At 41.2% G+C, this 8,211-nt stretch overlaps 1 non-coding gene across 1 annotated transcript; it reads right to left on the bottom strand.

The window, feature by feature from the left end:
• Positions 1 to 3,283: 3,283 nt before the first annotated feature.
• TRNAV-CAC (transfer RNA valine (anticodon CAC)) lies at positions 3,284 to 3,356 on the bottom strand. Its single transcript has one exon. It is a non-coding gene; the product is annotated as a tRNA-Val (tRNA).
• Positions 3,357 to 8,211: the final 4,855 nt, after the last annotated feature.

Raw genomic sequence — 8,211 nt, 5'->3', positions numbered from 1 at the left:
TATAGTGGCAAATGCCACACTTTGATATTGTGTGGGTAGTGTGTGTGCTAGGCAATCTGAAGAAGAGCCTGGATTCTCCAGTGCTATCAATGATTAGATTTTTCCCCTTGAACCAAATCATCAATTTCTGAAAAACATGTTTGTTTTGTTTTTTTTCTGGTATCTATTGTCCTACCACCTGTACTTTGTCAGGCGATTGTCTCACCTGTTTAAATGAAACCCTGATTTTGGCCTGGGTTAGGACCTTTTCTTTCCCTACCTCAGTCTATCACCCTAATCCATAAAACCACAAGAACTCACCTGCTTCTTCCTGGAATGACGGACCAACCATCCTCTGGTCCCACTGGCCCACCTGGGCTCTGAGTGCTGCTTATCCCATCACCATGACAAGCTCTGCAACACTTTGACTGCCAAGAGTCCTGCTTCAGACTGAGTGGGTCGTGCTTATTATCCTACCAGGATCCGTGGCTTCTGTCTGTGAGGAAAAAAATTTACCACTTTCTAGTCAGAGTTAATACCATTAGTGAAATAAAAAGGTTGGACTAAATAATTTCTAAAATCTCTGTCAGATATAAATTCAGGATTTCACATTTTATAGATGAAAAAACTGAGGTTCACAAAGACTGACTCTTCAACAAGAAGAAAAGATGTGAAGCTGCCTATTGATAAAGATGGAGGTAGCGTCAGAGACTTGCTGATGGATGTTTAACACCAGATCTCTGGAGTCTGATTTATGGCACTTCTGCGGTTTAAATCTGTGATGGTCATTTTTATGATATAAATACTTCTATGACAACTGATTTCAAACAACCAATATGAGTCAACCAGCTGCAAAATTCCTAAAAATTGAACAATCAGCTCTCGGGAACTCGTACCAGTCAGCTCCAGCACACCCGCAACCAAACTGGTTTTATAGTGATAATGGAAGGGCAGTTACTTGGTTCTATTTCCCTGCATTTCTCTAACCCTTATAGGTAAGACCACTTAACCCCAACCTTACAGCATGACACCATTCCAGATTCTGAGATTAATCCTGTCCCTAGACCCAGGGAGCAAACACTTAGGGTTCACTGACAGATTTCAGGTTTCCTTGAATCCTTGTTCCTGGCCTTCCTCTTTTGTTCTACTGTAAGAATAGCCAGGCTCCTCAATGACTGGCTTGTTGGTAACTAAAATCCATCCCAAAACACACTTAGCCTAATATTTTAGTCTAATATTTTATCCAGTTATGCAGGTGAGAACTGAATCACTGACAGAGATGGTTGCAGTTGAACTGGGGACAGCGGGCATGGGGTAGTGTGAGAAATGCTCATAATGGATAAGCTTCCAGATCTATAGCCACTATAGAAATGTGTTGTTTCTAAAGACATTGAGTTCCTTTATCTTCTTTCACTTCTGATTTATAAAAGACCAAAAATGCACAAAAGCCTTTGATGCTGAGTCAAAGAAACATCAGATAGAGTTATGTACCTCCCTCTTGAACAAAAGACATTCCACCATGATGTCATCAAAGATATATTGAATTCGAAATGTAGCCTAGGAAACTTAATGAATAGCTATCATTTTGAAACCAGAATTTAAGATGTGCTGACTCTGGCACAAAAATGAATGAGCAGTCATATGCAGTCACGGTCACAAATCATAGTTCATTGAGCAACTTGTTAACAATTCTAAAAAAAATTCAGCCCAATGACAGAGAAATAAATTAATGAGAATGCATCTAACAAATGAGCTATTATGCAAACCTTTAAAATTATACTTGTGAAGACTATGCAATCACATGAAGAATGCTTATGATTTGTTCGATAAAAAGATACAAAACTGTGTATCATTAAGAGAATAAAAATATTTTTAAATGTACGTGGGAAAAAAAAAGCCCTAAAAGGAGAAATTTTGAATTGTTATATTAGGGTGGGAATTATTATTTTTTTCCTTTATTTCTCACTTTCCAAATTTTCTACAATGTAGTTATATTATTCTTATACTGAAGAAAATCTAAGGTAAAAACAAATAATTAAGTAAAAAATTCACAAACATCCTAGATCCTTAATCAGGACCCTGACCACTCCCCTGAACACTGAGAAAGCCCTGCCTGAATGGACCCTCTCTGTGAACTTGCAAGCCCTCATCACATCACTGAGACCACTTCTGATTTATAAAAGACTTGCGACAAAGTGAGGACATTTGAGGTGAGTCACTGTCATTTCATTTTTATCCCAACTGTACTGGAGTGGGTTGCCATTTCCTCCCCTGGAGTATGCAACGGCAACCCACTCCAATATTCTTGCCGGGAAAGTTCCATGGACAGAGGAGCCTGGCGGGCTACAGTCCATGGGGTCACCAAGAGTCAGACACCGCTGAGTGACCGAGCACAAAGGCACACACCCTGCTGAGAGGACGGGCACCCTCCCGTCACCCTCTCGCTCCTGCGGACGGCCTCCACTCAGGCAGTCTGCTGGAGGCCAGCCCCTTCCCTGACTATGGTCTCTGGACCTTTCTTCCATTGTTAACTCACTCCCTCACACCTTCAATCTCTTCAAACCCTTGGGTCTAGAGAAGGACCTGGCCTTCTCCTGGCTTCCCTCAGTTGTTTCCAAACTGCAGGTTCTACCCCTCAGGAAAAGTCTCTCCTTCTTGAGTCTGTTACTTCACTGCCCCCTTTCCATCCTTCCTCGGTCCTTTACTGTTTCCTGTAAGCACCAGCTGGCACTAGTGGTAAAGAACCCACTTGCCAATACAGGAGACATAAAAGACCCAGGTTCGATTCCTGGGTTGGGAAGATCCCTTGGAGATGGACATGGCAACCCACTCCAATATTCTTGCCTGGAGAATTCCCATGGACAGAGGAGCCTGGTGGGCTACAGGCCATAGCGTTGTAGAGTCGGACACAACTGAAGCGACTTAGCACGCATACACTCAGGCTTCCTCTCTCTCATTGAAGACTCTGGTACACAGCTCACTATCTCCTTTATTACCCCAACCTGAAAAACCCAAATCCAGATCAGTACTCTACCTCTATTCTCTATCTTATACTGGAGTATCTTATACTTTTAAGTATCTTAAAACTGCTGAAAAAGCAAACCACTCTGCAAAGTGGAACTGCTAAAAATTTGTGATTTCTCAGCTTCCTCAATTCAATCTCATTCATCTTTTTTTTTTTTAAGATATTTATTTGGCTGCTCTGGGTCTCAGTTGTGGGACAAGGGATCTTCAACCTTCATTGCAGCATGCAGGATCTTTAGTTGTGGCACACGAACCCTTAGCTGCAGCATGTGGGATCTAGTTCCCTGACAAGGGATCTAACCTTGGCCCCCTGCATTGTGAGTGCAGTATCTTAATCACTGGACCACCAGGGAAGATCCTTTCCCTGCCAGATCTATTTTCCTAATCAATCTCATTCATCTTTACTGGAGATGGAAAGAAAGATCTTTATTAAACAAAGTAGCAAGGAGCCTGGAGTCTGTGCTCCTATAAACTGATTGCCTCTCAGCTCCAACTCACCCTTAAAATAGATGCTGTCTGACAGTGGATGGAATTGCTTTAAGCATTTGTCTGTTCGAGTGAACACGATGTTAAGCTCTCTTATTAGAGCGTGCTGGAGCAACACTGCAGGAGGAAGGCGCTCTCTGGTGGTTTCTGACTGTGGCACGGTGGATTAAGTGTGCTGGGGACATCTGGTGGTACTTGGCCCTAGCCATTCACCTAGAAGCACTGTCCTTCAGGGACACAGTAGCCCCATCGTGCCCTGATGGTCATCTCTGTGCTGTCCTCTCCATATAGACTTTGGGCTTCCTGTTGGCATTGACCCCCTGATTGCACTCACTCACCTCCCCAGGGGTGTTTCCCACAGTTCTCTAGACACTCTGCTACTCCCAACTACATGTCCCCTCCATAGTGACAAGCAGGTCTCCACCTGGGCTGCAGGAGGCCGGGCATCCCACTCCTACTCACTGCACACTCATGCAGTGGTGACCAGCTGTAGCTTGCCAGCCCTGTTGGCGCTCCAGAGAGTCTTACTGCTCATCTTTGACCGAAGACCAGCTCTGGACAGCAAATCAGCCAACTTCCCTGCCATCCAGTGGGTCCAAATACACATTTCTCCAATGAGAGATGAACTGCAGCCTCTGGGAGAGGGCCCCCTCCCCCAAGTTTGTTCATCTCCTTTGGCCCCAGGATATCATAAAGAGTATTCTTATATACAAAATTACTCTACTATCACAGATTAATCATTCTTTATGTTAAATTAACCCTGTTTAAATTATTGTGTGGCTTAAATCTCCCAGTTGAATCCAGACTGCTAGAATCCAAGAACCAATCTCTTTATTTATACAGAGAGGATGGGTCTGGTCAATGGATGGTTTGTCTACATTTGCGACTGCCTTGTCCTGACTTCCTATCTAGTCTTCATCCTGCTGCTCTCTAGCCTTCACCCCCATTTCACTGAAAATATTCTCTCCAGGACCACTGATGACCTTGTTATTAACTCTAACACACAGCACACTGACCTCATCTGATGTGATGTGTCTGCTCCATCGGACCCTGACTGGTTGCCTTGACGAAATTCTCTGGTTTCCTTCTACACTGACAATTCTTTCTCAGTTTCCTTCACTGGCCCGTCTCTCTACTTGTTTCCACAATGTTGATGTTTCCCCAGGATTCTGCCCCTTGGTCTTCTTCTTACTCCATGTAATTTCTTGTGTGACCTCTTCCATTCCCATGGTTTCCACTCTCATTTACATAAGACACAGTCTGGATTTCTATGCTTTGTTTAGACCTCTGACCTAAGCACAATCTTTCACCTACACATTTTCACCATGACTCACAGACAATTCAAACTCAGTGTTCCCAAACTTAAATGATCCTTTCTCAGCCAAATCTATTTCCTCCTCTACTGTCTGCAGCAGTGAATAACCACCAGTTACCTTGCCCAAGGCTGGCACCTGGCTACGATCTCACGTTCTCTTTCCGTATCTCACTTTCAAAATCCATCAGTCACGAAGTCCTATTGAGTCTCCCTCCTAAATAACTCTTAAATCTTCTAACTTCTTTCCATCTCTATGGCCCATATTTTACTAAGTGGGTGAAATCTGAATGAGTACAAAGAAACTTGTTCAGAAAATAAGCAGATAACACGAGAGGGCTGGTTATAGCTTGTTGTAACAACCAGATGATGGTTACAGCTTCTGCAAGGGCACAGAGGCGTGAAGAGTGTGATCTGAGTCCAAGGTGTTTTTCACCCTACCTGCCATATGGTTAGTTCTATGTAGCAACTGAGGTAGGCTATAGTACCCAGTTATTTAGCAAGACACTAATCTAGGTGTTGCTATGAAGATATTTTGTAGATGTGGTTAACACCTACAGTCAGTGAACTTTAAGTAGAAGGAGATTATCTTCAATAATATAGGTGAGTTTCACCCAATCAGTGGAGGGAAGAAAAAGAAAAAACTGAGTTTTTCTAGAAAAAAAGATATTCTGTCAGCTATGACATTAACTCCCTTTTGAGTTTCCAGCCTGCTGGCCTGCTCTACAAATATCAAGTTTGCCAGTCCCAACAATTTGCACAAGTCAATTTTTTAAGCAAAAATATATACATGTATATCTGTTATTTATATATGTATACATAAAAATAAATAAAAGACTATCTATCTATGTTTCTCTGATATATCTGCAGAATTCCTTCCCTTGGCATACTCGAACACTTGGTGGCCAAGTCAACAGATGGATCCATCTCAGAGTTTCAGGTTTTGCCATTTAAATTTGCCCACATTCAGCTAAATCACAAGATATGAAAACCAAAGATTGTTTTTCATATTCTGTGTATGAAGTCATGTGGCATTTGTGATAAGCACTGTACTTTTTAACAGTTGGAGATATACTTTGTTGAAATGATTGGTTAATGAGAGAAGAGAAAAAGCAAAACATGTCAGGAGAAAACCATTTTGGTTATCAGTCAATTAATTGGCCTGGCAGTTTCAGCAAAGAGAAATTGGTAATTTCTCTCCTCTGGGGAGAAAAAGAAAAATTAACTAGTTCAACACACAAAGGGGAAGAAGTAAAAAACTAAATTCTACTTTGGGCTACTTAATATCCTCCTTAATATCCTCCCCCCTGCCCCACACTTTTTTTTTTTTTTTTTTTAAACAGAGAAGCTGTGGGAGCAAGGAAACAGTGAGATGTATCTTCTTACCACCACATACCATTTTATTTCTGGGGGTGGGAAATAGTAGAAAGAAATAGTCTTGTCAAATTAGCATCCGTAGCAGGAAGGAGAACCCATTTATATTGTCCAACTATCTAGTCATTTGAAGGGGACATACTTTAATTAAATTTCCATGCAGAGATGACCTGGATTAGTTCAGAGACCATCAACATTTTTGCAAATGCAAAGAAGTCTTCTTTAAACAAGTTCTCATGCTGAAATGTCACATCATAATCTATACTGAAGGAGCACTCCTAAGCACATGCTCTTTACTTAAGGAAAAATTAGCAGAATCACTGACCCCCAGAACTGGTGTTGTGACTCCTGCCAACCCCACAGTGCCTGAATAGAGCTTAGAGGACTCGTTCTTCTATTCATTAGTCCCACAAATATTTTAGAAACTTTTGTTTGCTTGTTTGGACTGCTTCACTTTCAGGGTAGAGGGAAGGAAGGAAAACACAGGAATTCTTTTAAAAGATTTATAGTTTTGAGTAGAGACATGCCAATTTAAAATTAAACAAGTAGACTAAAAAATGTCAGGAGTCTAAAACTATATGAGTTAGATATTTCAGTTTCTTAAGAGTTCCTTGCACTTAGAATGCATGTTAAAATATTCATGGAATGCATTACCTGAAATGTTATCCAATTATCAACTGAATTGCATTAGGAATCACAAGGTAAACTCAAGGAAACCACAACAATAGTATAACAACTGAGAACTGAAACTTTGCAATGGACTGTCTCAAAAAGGACCTTCCAGATTCAGTTTTCTTATCTGACGTTTCAAGTAAAATTTGACTTTTTTCTTAAAGATTGAAATATGCCAAGCAACTAAGTTTGCAGGTCCTCTCCTCGTCATATGACAAATTTCAGTGATCTATTGCAGAAAGTTTCATTTCTGAGTCTCATCTTACCATTATGACCGCCACACCACGGTCATAATGCTATGAACGTTCTGAAAAGGCATAGAACTTAGTAAAATAAGGTGTCAAGCACTTTCCTAGCATTCAAACGTGTTGTTAAGTTGAAAGAATAAGGATTAATGAAACTCGGATGGCAGTGGTAACTCTAAAACATTTTTGATTGGGAAACTAGATCATTACCCTAACCTGGAATCCATGAAGGCTATGGTGCTACATATAAATAAAAGGCTTATCTCAAAACTTCAATCATGGGATTTGACTCTACTCCAGACAAGGCAAAAATGTAGTTGTCTCAGTTTTGACATTTGTGAAAAGTAAACAACATTCTAAGAGATTTAAACACAAATCACAACTATTCACATATAATGGAATGACATATATTCCATACATGCATGCATAGTCATGTTCAACTCTTTGCAACCCCATGGACTGTAGCCTCCAGGCTCTTCTGTCCATGGAATTTTCCAGGCAAGAATACTGGAGTGGGTTGCCATTTCCTACTCCAGGGCATATTCCTGACCCAGGAATCGAACCTGTGTCTCTGTCATCTCCTGCACTGGCAAGTGGATTCTTTAACACTAGCACCACCTGGGAAGCCCTAACGTGTATTACTGCGCTAAGAATAGCATCTTGGCATAGTGACACACAATAGGCACTTGAATGTCTAATTAAAATATTAAACATGTGATTGCTTTTACATCATGGGGAAAACTTTCTCAGATTCTTACATTATTCAGCAGTTAGAACAACTGGTATTTCAGTTCAATTCCAGCTGAAATAACTATCCAGGATTGGCGGTCCAGCCATGCACTCATTTTGTATTAGCTATGCATTAATGAAGGATTGTTTGGCAGTGCTGTCAATTCTGGACCACCAAATAATTTGCACAGTCACTATCCATTGATTTATTACAAATCCTATAGGTGGATTTGCAACTGAGAGACTGTCCCTCTTTTTTTGAATGACAGCATCATCCCCAGAAAGGAGGGAACTGCAGGGGTAGGATTCAAGACTCAGTAGCAGCTGAAGCCTTTCCAAGAGACTGTCTCAAGGAGCCACTGCTGTGAGGACCTGTCATCACCCTCAGTT

This window comes from Muntiacus reevesi, chromosome 1, assembly GCF_963930625.1.
Source record: "Muntiacus reevesi chromosome 1, mMunRee1.1, whole genome shotgun sequence".
Taxonomy (NCBI): Eukaryota; Metazoa; Chordata; class Mammalia; order Artiodactyla; family Cervidae; genus Muntiacus; species Muntiacus reevesi.
The sequence above is the reverse complement of the archived record's forward strand: the minus strand, read 5'-3'. Positions and strand labels throughout refer to the sequence as shown.